Source organism: Petaurus breviceps, unplaced genomic scaffold (genome assembly GCF_028583685.1).
Source record: "Petaurus breviceps papuanus isolate PSGF00001 unplaced genomic scaffold, PetGlider_PUasm1.0 229, whole genome shotgun sequence".
NCBI classification, from domain to species: domain Eukaryota; kingdom Metazoa; phylum Chordata; class Mammalia; order Diprotodontia; family Petauridae; genus Petaurus; species Petaurus breviceps.
In genome coordinates, this window is record NW_027185903.1 from 8,139,106 (window position 1) to 8,151,938 (window position 12,833).

Consider the following 12,833-nt stretch of genomic DNA (forward strand, 5'->3'; position numbering starts at 1 on the left):
GAATAAGAAATAAAGCTCAATTTTCAGTTGAGCTTTTTCCCCTTGGATCCTTCTGCTCCTTTCTTAGGGTATTGAGTGTTATGTTATTCCAAATAATCTAATTTTAGAAAAAGAAATTGGAGAAGTCATAAATAAACTCTCCAAAGGAAAAAAAATCCCAGGATCAGACATATTTACAAATGAATTCTGTCAAACATTTAAAGAACAATTAATTATAATATCACATAAACTGTTTGAAAAAATAAGAAAAGAAGGGGTACTTCCATATTCTTTCTAATACAAAGTTGATCTTGATACCTAAACCATGGAGAGTCAAAATAGAGAAAGGAAATGATAAATCAACATTCCTAATGAGCTTAAATGCAAAAACTTTAAATAAATAATAGCAAGGAGACTGTGTTAATTCACAAATATTATGGTTTTTAACCATGCTGGATTTATATACCAGGAATTCATGGCTGGTTCAATATTTAGAAGACTATAAGCATAACTGACCATGTTAAAAACATGAACAACAAAAATCACATGAGTATATGTAATAGTAATGTAATTTGATCCCTTTGTGTTGGCAAAGCTAACAGGTACTTAGCACCTAATTTGAAATTAATTATATCAAGCCTCTGTTAAGAAACAAAAGGTATGAACCCCTGTTGCTGACTTAACAGGAAGTTGCTGATGTAACAGGAAGGGGCAGAACAGGGAAGAGCTAATAGGTATATAAGGAGAAGCCCTAGCTGGAATTTCAGATCTTCTTGGAACCAGATTTGGAGGCTGAGGAAGAGAAGACCAAGCTGGAGAGAATGATTTTTATTTTGAGAACCTGGATAAAGTGATTTTGATTCTGGGAACCAGCTGAAACTCCTGCCAAAGACTTCTGAGGGCCAGCCAGAGCTGGCAGAGAAAGTGTGACTGTGGTGTCCATACTTTGTCTGTGGCTTTGTTAAGCCTTGACTTCCCAGGAAGAGAGACTGTGAAGGATTTAAGGCGGACTGGACACTGTGAGCTTCAGTGTGGAACAGGGACTGCATGGAGAGCTGGACAAGGAACTGGGAACTGTTCCTTTGAACCCAGATGACAGTTTGGTGAATCCAAGTAGGATCTGGGACCATGAAAGGGGAACCAGGGAAGCTGAGAGCCTACCTTGAGTCAAGATGAAAAGATCCCTCTGTGGATACTGAGTAGTGACTGATAAAATTGTAACTTACTTGTGACTGAGGGGTGGATGGCCTGTGTATTTTCCACTACCCTTAAGAAGGTACTGAGTAGTGACTGATGATGATATTGTAACTAAATTGCACCCCTATGCACCCTTGACTATTGTACTTTGTGTGTCATAAGAAGGCCTCCGTAACGGTGATTGAGTTACCAAGTGATTGAGTGATTGAATTAAGGACTTTGTGATTGAGTGACTAAATGAATGTACTTTGTTCAAAACTATGTGACCACTTTGGTGAAAACTATGTGGCCATTTTAGTGATAAATTGTTGAGTTGTGACATGGAGAATGCTATATTTTGATTTTCTGTGATAAGTTGCAACATTGTGAATGCTGTACCTTGATTTTCTGTGAATGTTTTGCTCTGATTTGTTATTGAATACAGAGTTTGCTATACTATGTAATCAGAACTTTTAAAGCTGTTCACAGCAGCAGTCCTCTGGAAAGCTTCTTGTGCTTGGCTTTATAGTATATCAATGTCTGGAGAAAAAGCTGTTGACAAGATACAATACTCATTCCCGTTTAAAAGAAAACACTAGAAAACATAAAAATAAAGACATATTTCCTTACTATAGTAAACTATATCTATCCAAAACAAGAGCCATCATTATTTGTAATGGGGCAAGCCTGAAGCCTTTCCTATAAGATCAGGAATGAATCAAAGATATCCAGAATCACTATTACAATTCAATGTAGTGCTAGAATTTCTACCTATAGCAAAAAGATAAGAAAAAGAAGTTGAAGGAGTTCAGTATAGACAAAGAAGAAACAAGATTGTCACTTTTTATGATGATATAGCAGTTTACTTAGAGAACCCAAGAGAGTCAACTAAATATAATTGAGACAATAACTTTGGCAAGACTGTAAAATATAAAAAAATTCCGCATAAGTCTTCAGATTTTTAAAATTTATTACCAACAAAATCCACAAAAGGAGATAGAAAAAGAAATTCCATTTAAAATAATTACAGGTAATATAAAGTACTTGGGAGCCTATCTGCCAAGACACACACAAGAACTATTTGAACACACAGAACATTCTTTGTTCAAATGAAGACAGATCTAAATAATTGGGGATATTTTCATTGGTAGGTGGAGTCAATATAATAAAAATGACAAAGCTATCTAAATTAATTTACTTATTCAGTGCCATAGCAAAAAACTACCAGAATATTACTTTATAGAACTAGAAAAAAAAAAGTAACAAATTGCATCTGGAGGAACAAAAGGTAAAGAGTCTCAAGGGAATTCTTTTTTAAAAATGGGAAGGAAGGGATCCTAGCAGTACTATATTGCAAGCTATACTTCAAAGCAATGAACATCAAAATAACTTGTTACAGGTTCAGAAATAGATAGGTTGATCAGTAGAACAGAATAGGTACACCATATACAGAAGGAAATGAGCACCATAGTCTAGTGTTCAATAAACTCAAAGATCCCAGCAATTGGAGCAAGAACTCATTATTAAAAAAATAAAGAAACAAAAACTTTGGGGACACTGGAAAGAAGTCTAGGAGAAACTAGGCATAGATGGACATCTCCCACTGTTATAAAAACAATATTGAAATAGGAACGTGACTTGGATATAAGGGTAACAACATAAACAAATTAGAGGAGCAGTGAAGAAATTGCCTTTCAGATTTATGTACAGAGGAAGAGTTTGTGACCAAATAAGAGATAAACAGGATCACAGAACAGGAAATGGACAATTTTGATTACATAAAATTTAAAAGTTTTTGCACAAACAAAATCAATGCAACTAAAATTAGAGAAGCAGGTAAATGAGAAAAACCTTTGCAGTAAGTTTTTTTTAAATGAAAGTTTCACGTAGTATATATTTTTCACATATATATCTACATAGGTTGATAAATATGGTCTGATTCAAATTTGTAAAAATAGCCATTCTTTAATTGGTAAATGGTGAAGGGCTATGCATAGGAGTTTTCAAAAAAGAGTGAGAGAAGAAGAAGTGGAAGCATCTAATATAGATGGATTTTTTTTAAGGAGTCTAGGTGAGAAGGGTAGGAGAGATGTGAGGTGTTAGATAATGGGCATGTAGGAACAAGTGACTTGGAAAGATAAAGCAACTTGTTCAGGTTGATACAACCAAGGTATGTCAGAGATGGAACCATGAGTCCACCTTCCTGATTCTCTACCTTTTATCACCACACCACCACCAATAATCATCACCAGCAATCTTATTCTTTTTTATGACATTCAGAAAGACATGGTCCTAGAGCAAGTCACTCTCCTGCGATTTTTCTTTTTGTATTTAATGTGTTGTGGACTATTGTAAAGGTGGAAAAGTAGCTACTTTTTTGGTAACTGAATTAGAATTTAGGGGTGTAAGCTCATGTCTTATACTCACTGAAAGAATCTTTTGGGCAATTCTAGTAACAGAGGGCATGACAGGAGTGATATGTACCTCATCCTATTTCCAGATAGTTTTAATTTCTTTTGCTATTTTTCTTTTTTATGATAGGAAAATAATTCTCATCTTGTTAGATGTTATTCAGGTAGAAATAGTCCTGAGACAATTTTGACCCTTATGTTATTCTTTTATTTTTAAAAATTATGTATACATATTTTTTAAATCAGCAAAAATCTTCCTTTGCTCCCTTCCACTCTAACACCTCTCTCCCCTCAATGGGAACAAAAGAAAAACAACATTGTTATTATAAATATGTATTGTTAAGCAAAAAAAAAAAAACACTCCACATTGGCCATGTCCAAAAAAAATATCTTGTTCTACACTCTGTTCACCTCTCTATATAGAGGTGGGTAGCATGTTTTGTCATTAGTCCTCTGGAATCATTGTTGATGATTACATTGATTAAAGTTCCTAATTTTTTCAAATTTCTTTTTTTTTTTAACCATATTTCAGTCACTGTATAAATTGTTATTGTGGTTCTGTTCAATGTACTCTGCATCAGCTTGTATATGTTTTCCCAGGTTTCTTTGAAATTATCTTCATTATTTCTTACAGCATGATAATATTCTATCATATTTATATATCACAACTTGTTTAACTATTTCCTAATTTATGGGCACATTTATTTTCACATTCCCATTTTTTTTTTTTTTTTTTGTTTTTTGGAGGGCAACTGGGCTTAAGTGACTTGCTCAAGGTCACACAGCTAGTTTTTTTTTATGTGTCTGAGGCCAGATTTGAACTCAGGTCCCCCTGACTCCAGAGCTGGTGCTCTACTCACTGCAGCACCTAGCCACCCCCCATTCCCATTTTTCGACACCTCAGAAAAGAACTATAGATATATTAGCACATCCTTAGAGCTCATTTTGCTTAAGATTAATCCTTAAATTACTCTTTCACTCATTTCCTCTTCTTTCTTTCTCTCATTTCCTGATTGAGTGAGTAAGATATTTTTGTAACTAACTCTGTGTATATGTATTTTCCCTTCCTTTGACCAGTTCAGATGAGATTGAGGTTCAAACATCAGCCCGTCCTCCCATACTTCCTCTTTGTGTAGATGTCTTCTATTTGTAGATTATGATAGAATTCTTGTAATAGATTAATTCCACCTAATTTTCTTTTCCCTTCTCCCTCTAATGTATTCCTCCTCCTCTCTCTTCCCATACCTCCCTTATGATCATCATGAGACATAACAGAACCACCTTTAAGCCTTCTATCCAATTAGACTTCTCTATGATCCCTGATGATTTTTAATTCAATTCAATTCAAGAAATATTTGTTAAATACATACTATGTTCCCAGCACTGTGACAAGTGCTGGGAATGCAAATAAGAAAAAGAAAGACAGTCTCTGCCTTTAAGGAGCTTACAATATGATGGGGGAAGACAACACATAAAAGGAAGATAGAAAGTGGCATAGTGGGGCCCTAGGACAGCAGGGGATACCAGCATAAGGGCATGATGCTCCTTTGAGTGGAAACCAAGCATAACTGCTGATGGAAAATGGAATGTTACTTCCAAAGTTCTGAGTCCTCTATAAAGCAAGTCATTAGAGTTTATTTTTCTACCCTTTAACCCTCCAGTCAGAGTGGAGAGGCAACTGAGGAAGTTGGGAAGCTTTTGAGTATCCAAAATCAGAGTCAATCAGCACAGTACTGAGAATTTAAGTAGTCATCTTATGCTGGGAGAAGCGTGATGCTCCAGGGAGTAGAAATCAGAGTTACTGATGGATAATGGAGAGTTACATGCAAAGTTCTGAGCCCTCATGATGAGGATGATCATGATGATGACAGTACAGGGGGCACACATGTAAGATCTACCCAGAAGAGAATGTAAGTAGTTTATCCTTGTTTAACCTTTTGTCATTGTTCATTTGTGTTTACCCATCCATGTTTCTCTTAACTCCTGTGCTTGCCCTTCAAATTTTCTACAGCTCTCGTCTTTTTATTAGGAATGTTTGAAAACCTATCTCATTAAAGATAATTTTTTTTCCTCTTTGGGGTTATACTCATTTTTGCTGTGTTAGTTGTTCTTGGCTATACATTTATATCCTTTGTTTCTGGAATATGGTATTCTAAGCTTTGCACCCCTTGATAGTAGTGGTTGCTAAATTGTGTGTGATCCTGACTGTGGTTTTGCAATATTTGAATTCTTGCTTTCTGGCTGCTCACAACATTTTTTCTTTGACCTGGAAACTCAGGATTTTAACTATAATATTCTTGGGAGTTTTCATTTCAGAAGTGAAATGGGGCTTTTCTTTGAAAAGGTGATTGATAGATTTTTCTACTTCTACCTTGCCCTCTTATTCTAAAAGCTCTGAGAAGTTTTCTTTTAAGATTTCTTGATTCTTGGGGTGGCTAGGTGGTGTAGTGAATAGAGCACTGGCCCTGGAGTCAGGAGGACCTGAATTCAAATTCAGCCTCAGACACTTGACACACTTGCTAGCTGTGTGAACTTGGGCAAGTCACTTAACTCCAATTGCCCTCCAAAAGAAAAAAGCTAAAAAAAAAAATAGATTTCTTGAAATGTGATATCAAGGCCCTTGTTTTGGTTAGAATATTTAGTCAATTTGGTGATTCTTACATTTTTTTATCCTCAATTTTTTCCAAGTTAGTTGTTTTATCTGTGAGACCCCTTACATTTTCTTCTATTTTTCAGTCTTTTTACTTTGTCTTTAATATTCTCATTTTCTCACAGAATCATTGGTTTCTATTTGGTCCATTCTGAATTTCAAGGAGATTGTTGCTTGGGAAATTTTTTTGTTCCTCTTGTGCCAAGCTGTTAATTCCTCTTTCAATTCTTTCTTACACAACTATAATTTCTTTTCCATTTTCCCCTCTAGCATTCTCATTTCATTGACAAAAAACAAAAATCATTTTTGAACTTTTAAAAATTCTTGCTTCATATTTTCCAGAAATTCAAATTGAATTTGTATCCATACTATGTTTTTAGGTTTTATCTGTAGGTGTTTGGGAGTCATTCTCTTCTTCTGAGTTTGTGTCTTGAGCATCCCTATTATCCTAATAACTTTTATGTTGGCATTCTTTTTCCTTCCTTCCTTCCTTCCTTCCTTCCTTCCTTCCTTCCTTCCTTCCTCTCATTTTCTAGCCTACTTTCTGACTTCAGACTTGATGTAAAGGTCAGGCCCTACGTACTTCTGTAGGGAATATTTGGGATGGTCCTGTTGCTCCTTTCTTGGGATATCAAGTATTGTATTGTTTTAGGGTATCAGAGATAGCTCAGGTGAGGGACATGAAAGCTTTCAGTCAAAGTGGTTTGTCAGAGTAAAGTCTGATTGTTGCTAGTTCTGCAAGTTCCTGACCCGAGTCTGGGTTTGGTTATTCTTCAGACTTCAGAGCCACACTGATGCTGCTTGATTTTAAGTTTCTTTCTTAGTATACCACCCATGTCATTTCTACCCAGGAACACTTTCCCTGAGAACAGGTTCCCTGCTCAGAACACATTGTATTGGTGACCCCAAAGTAAACAGTAGGTGAAGAAGCTGCCAGTTGGCATCTGTTCCCATTGAGGTATCTGAGTATCAGTCTGTATAAGGGTCTGGGACCGCTGCAAGTTCCAGTGAACATCTTCCTGTGTGGGAATGCTCCCTGTGCAGCATTGCTAGCCAGAACCAGTCACTTCTTTATCTCTCTGTGCTGACCTGGGCTGGAAAACTGACTCACTCTGGCTTTGTCCAGGATTTCTGCATTAGAATTTAGTCTGGAAAAAATAAAAGAATTTAGTGTGACACGTTTTCTTTTCTTTCCTTTTTTTTGCTTTTTGGAAGGCAATTGGGGTTAAGTGATTTGCTCAAAGTCACATGGCTAGTGTGTCAAGAGTCTGAGGCTGGATTTGAACTCAGGGCCTCCTGACTCCAGGGCTGGTGCTCTATTCACTGTGCCACCTAGCCACCCCTTGGCACATTTTCTAGATGTGTTTGGAGGAGGGGTTTTTTTTTTTTGGTTGGGGGGAGTGGTGGAAAGATTGGGAGCTCATTGTATTGCCTATTTCTACTCCAGCATCTTGGCTCCTCTCTTCCCATTACACTTTCATATGTAATTTTCTGTGGGCTATTTTGCCAGTGGATGAAATAAATTCTTTTTGTAGTTGAATAAAAGTTGTAGAATATAAACTCAGCTTCTCTAGGCCGATTGAAAGCATCGTCAATAAAATTATTGTAGCAGATAAGATGATGTGCCTTATCTTGTTTTTTTTTCATGATTTTAATTTCTTCTATTTGGTCTATATTTTGAAAACTTTTAATTCTATCCAATTTAGACATTATGAGTATTTAGCATGACAAGGTTAATCAGTATTAATAAATACTGCAATTGGCAGGCACTGTGCTAAGATCTGGGTATACACAAAGAGTCAAAAGACAGTTTCTGTCTCCAGGGAGTGTATAGTCTAAAGGCAGGGCCAATATGCAATATGTACATACTTACATATGTGTTTTTATATGTGTATAGTAAGCTATATACAGGATAAATGGGGAATAATTAACAGAAGAAAGGCATCAGAATTAAGAAGGATTGGAAAAGGTTTCTTATAAAAGATCTATCCTGTAAAACATTCCTCTTAAGCTTTGAAAGATCAATGTTATGTCTGGCCAACAATGGGCAATAGTTCAGACTGTAATAATGATCAGGTTTCATATAGTTTACTGGTTCAGTTCTCTATTTTGAAACCTGTATTTATAGTATAGGGATTTATCATCTAACAGTCTATGAAGGTACTGAGCTTTGGACAAAGAATTCTAGTGATAGTTCACGTCTTACTACCTTGTTTCCCCGATAATAAGACACTGTCTTATTAAATTTTTTTGGTCAGAAAAACACCAGAGGGCTTATTTTCAGGGGAGGGCTTATTTTAATGAACATTGACAGCAATTTTAATAAACAGGTAAATGTGAACAAAAAAATGTACCTTTATTCAATAAGCAAATCACTGGGGAAGAACAGGATGACGTGCTCACTGCTGCAGCTCTGATTGGATGCAGCTCAGAGCGCAGCGTGCGTTTCACCCCGGGGGGGAACGGTGCATATAGAGGGTATTGTAATGTAGCGTGTAGCGCAGGGGATCACCTTCACTACAGTAGCAATCTCAATAGGGCTTATTTTCGGGGGAGGGCTTATTTTAGAGGAATCTTACACAGTAAGGGGAGGGCTTATTTTTGGAATAGGTCTTATTATCGGGGAAACACGGTAGGTTTCCCGATTTGTTTGTAGGTGTTAAATTTTTACAGCTAGTAGTGATGTATGGCAAAATTTCTACTGTTTTTCCCCTCATTATTTACATCGATTAATCATAGTTCTAGGTGCCTTAAGGATAATCTTTCTGTAAGTTTTGGTGGCAGTGACCTGGTCCCGAATTGCTGCAAAAATTTCCTCTCTTTCTCTATTGAAATAGAGGCAACTAGATGTTTCAGTAGATAGAGTTCTACACCTATAGTCAAAAAGGTCTGAGTTCAAATCTTGTCCCAGAGATATTTACTAGTTGTATGACTTTGGGTGAGTCATTTAGCCTCTGTTTCTCTCAATTTCCTCAAATGCAAATTAGGGATAATAATACTGCCTACCTCTCAGAGTTGTTGTGAAGATCAAATGAGATAATATTTGTAAAACACTAAGCATAGCACCTGTTACTTAGTAGCTGCTATAGAAATTCTTGTTATTATTGTTATTAAATACACATAACTTACCATTTGTTGAATGTTTCTTTGTCTAAGTATATCATTGGTTGGGGTCATGTGGATATCGCTTCTGGAGGACCTTCTGATTCCACTTTCAAATCTTAACCTTTTTGCAGGCACTGTCCAGATCTAGAGTTAAGGAATTTTGGATCCACGGGGAATGGGATTCTATGTCATTTTCTTTTCCACCAAGGGGCCCCCTGCTATGGACTCAGGCATGAATTTGGTCTGGTTTCAGTCCTGTGGGAGTTTTGCCTTTAATGAGTGGGGCTAGAATCTCCCTTATCATACTCTTTGACTTGTTAAACCCCAGTTCCAACACCCTGGGGAAAATATACTTGTAGCTTTTATTTTTGTCAAATCTAGGGTCTCCTCACAAAGGAGGAGTAAAAAGATATTCATTGTATAGTATGAGTCTGGCAACAGAAGATAATTTGCTCTTCTATCCAAAAGAAATGCTAAGCATAAAAGACTCAGTGCACATTAACAAGACAACTTAAAACAGAATTCAGTAACAACTTATAACTGCAGTTACAATCTGCTGAGAGGCTGATACTCAAAGCTCATCAGAGTAGAATGCACTTTGTGGGACTGCTAATTGAGCATTTTACATTTCATTTTGGCTCTCATCCCTTGCCACCAACTAGATGGGACCCAGGGTCTCCAGGCATCATGAACTCCTAAGGTCATGCCCAATCCTGGACACATTTATCTCAGGACAGTTAGTAATTCACCTTAGATCAGGAAGGGATAAACACAAAGGTGGAAAAGCCCCCGTGGATGCTTGCCCAGTTGAGTATATCTGCACTAACTGCCAGATGGCCATGATCACCAAAATGCTGGTATGGAGAAAAGTTAGCCCTTTCCCACCCCTCACTGTAAGTGTCAAATTACAGGATGTCATCAGGAGTGTATAAGAGATCTCAAGTTATAATATCTCTCTTCTTTTAACTGATGCAATACCCTACAATCCCTTCCAGGACAAAGGCAGACCAAGAGACCATTCAGGGTTTGCTACGTCATACCAAAACATAAAGTCCTTTCAGTGTTGGACCACTATATGGCTGGAAACAGGACCCAGATCTCCCATGTGGTTGGCTGGAACCAAGAAGAGTAACTCTAAGAATGCCCCATGGAATTATAAGCAAGTTCAGCCTCTATAACACAGAGGTAAACTATTTATGGTTATATTTGAGAAATCTATTGATGCTTGTGTGTTTTCAGTTTTTATCATTGCTAATAAAATGAGCACTCGTTTCAAAAGTATTTCTGTAGGTTTTTGATCTTTCTCACATGCCCTGAGAATACCTATCAATTGTCTTCATCATTTTTATTGCAGAAACATTTATTTTTCTATTTGTTACTTTTGGATAATGGGCACTGTATTTCATTAATATTCAAGAGAATTCGCAACTAAAAAGAAAATTGTTTTTAAAAATGTAATTGGGAAATGTTTAACAAGATAAATGAAAATGTAATATAATATTTAAAAAGATGACCAGAATTGAAAATGACAAATGTTGGAGAGGCTGTGGATAGACTGACCCACTAATGTCCTGTTGATGAAATTATGAATTGGCACAACCACTCTGGAAGGCAATTTGGAACTAAACTAAAAAGGTGACTAAAGTGTTCACACTTTTGACTCTGAAATACTATTATGAGACTTAGACCCCAAAGAGACCAAGGAAGGAAAGGAGTCATAAGTACAAAACCATTTTCCAGTAACACTTTTTATTATGGCAAAGAATTGGAAATAAATAAAATTCCTATCAGTTGGGACATGGCTGAATAATTTTTTTTAAGACTGATATAGTATGGGATTGAATTGTTTTAAATACGTACTTCCCATTGAATTTTGATTTTAGTATGCCAGTAAGTCTCTTAACATCTTTAGCTACAACTTTCACCTGTATAACTTAATGCTCAGTGTGCCTTGCATTTATAAGGTGGCATTTATAAGCACTACATTCATCCTTTGGCTTAATTTGATCACCAGATTAAAGATTGAAGCCTTCAGTGTCTATACTTTCTTGGAAAACTTTAAGAATTTTATACTCATTGAGTTTAGATGACATTTTAATACCATAGCAGAAAGATTCCATGAAATGAACAAACTGCTTAATGTGTTTTTTGGTGGTACCATATGACAATTTCATCTATGTACACTGAAGGATTGATAAAATGTTTTGATATAACTCCCTTTTTAATTGGGAAGCCAAGGCTTAATTCTATTTAGGAGATAGATTTAAAGCAAGGTAGAATCACAGAGGGCTTAAAATTTCCCCCTGAAATAAATTGTTCTTGACATTATTGTATGGTGGTATATTTTCAACAGAGAACATTTTTTCATGGGGACATCAAATGCTGGAGAGTTTTAACTCAAGTCTGTTGTATATATTTGCAGTGCATGAATAAGTCATGAATGCAGATCTGAGGCAAAGACTTTGCAATAATCAATAAAGAATAAAGACAGAATAAAGATTATGGGACTTTCTGGTGGCTTGTTCAATAATGGTTGGATTGACAATAAGTTGCTTTTATGCCTTAGGACCCTTTGGCAGCCCCCTCCCCTTTTTTTCTTCCTTTCCTTTTTTTTTTTCTCCTTAGCTACTGTATTTTTGTTATATGTTTTTTTCATTGATGTAAGCTCTGAATGCTTTGTATAAATGAGCGGAATGATACAAGTCAGTTTTGCTATAACATTTGTTTTGAAAATGAGAATTTGGTTCCAACTTGAGTGATATATTAGGGAACAATTTGAGCGTAACTAGAATTTTGAGTTTGCTTATGTGAGATTTTTTTTTCTACAAGAAAATAGTGAGAATGCAGAAAATTGCACCACTTCACAATAACTCACAAGCCAAATTCTTTCTGTCTCCCACTTCCACAGGCAAACTTCAGGTCTTTTTCAAGGTAAAGTGACATATTTATTGTATATCTCCTGGTAAAGTAGGGGATAGGATCAGGGGAGGGCTGGACTGAACCATTCCCAGTCCCTTTCTCCATGGCCTCTGGCCCCAGGCCCAGAGTTTTATCCTGTCCAACTTTCAGAAGGCTTTGCCTGCCCACCCAAGCAGCAGCCTGAGGTCTTGGACTGCCTCATTTATTTATTGTGGAATTTATATATTTCTTAATCATTTAATGTACATAAAACTGTCTACTGTTTTTATTAGGCTTCTATCTTTTATTTTAACGTGTCACCAATGGAATTTTTGAACATTGTGCTCCTAATCCCATTTTCCCTAAAAGTGCTGTGCTTTTTTTGTGTGATTTTCCATAGCTCAGTGCTTTTGGGGAGTGTATATGTAATGTTATAGCAGAATTCATTGTAATTGACCTCTATTTGGAGGATTCACTGGCACTCTCATCTTTGAGTAGTAGATATGAAATTCCATCCATTAATAAAGGTGGGAGCAGATTTTTGTCTGAAAGAAAACTCTTTCTTCTTTCCTTCCTTCCTTCCTTCCTTCCTTCCTTCCTTCCTTCCTTCCTTC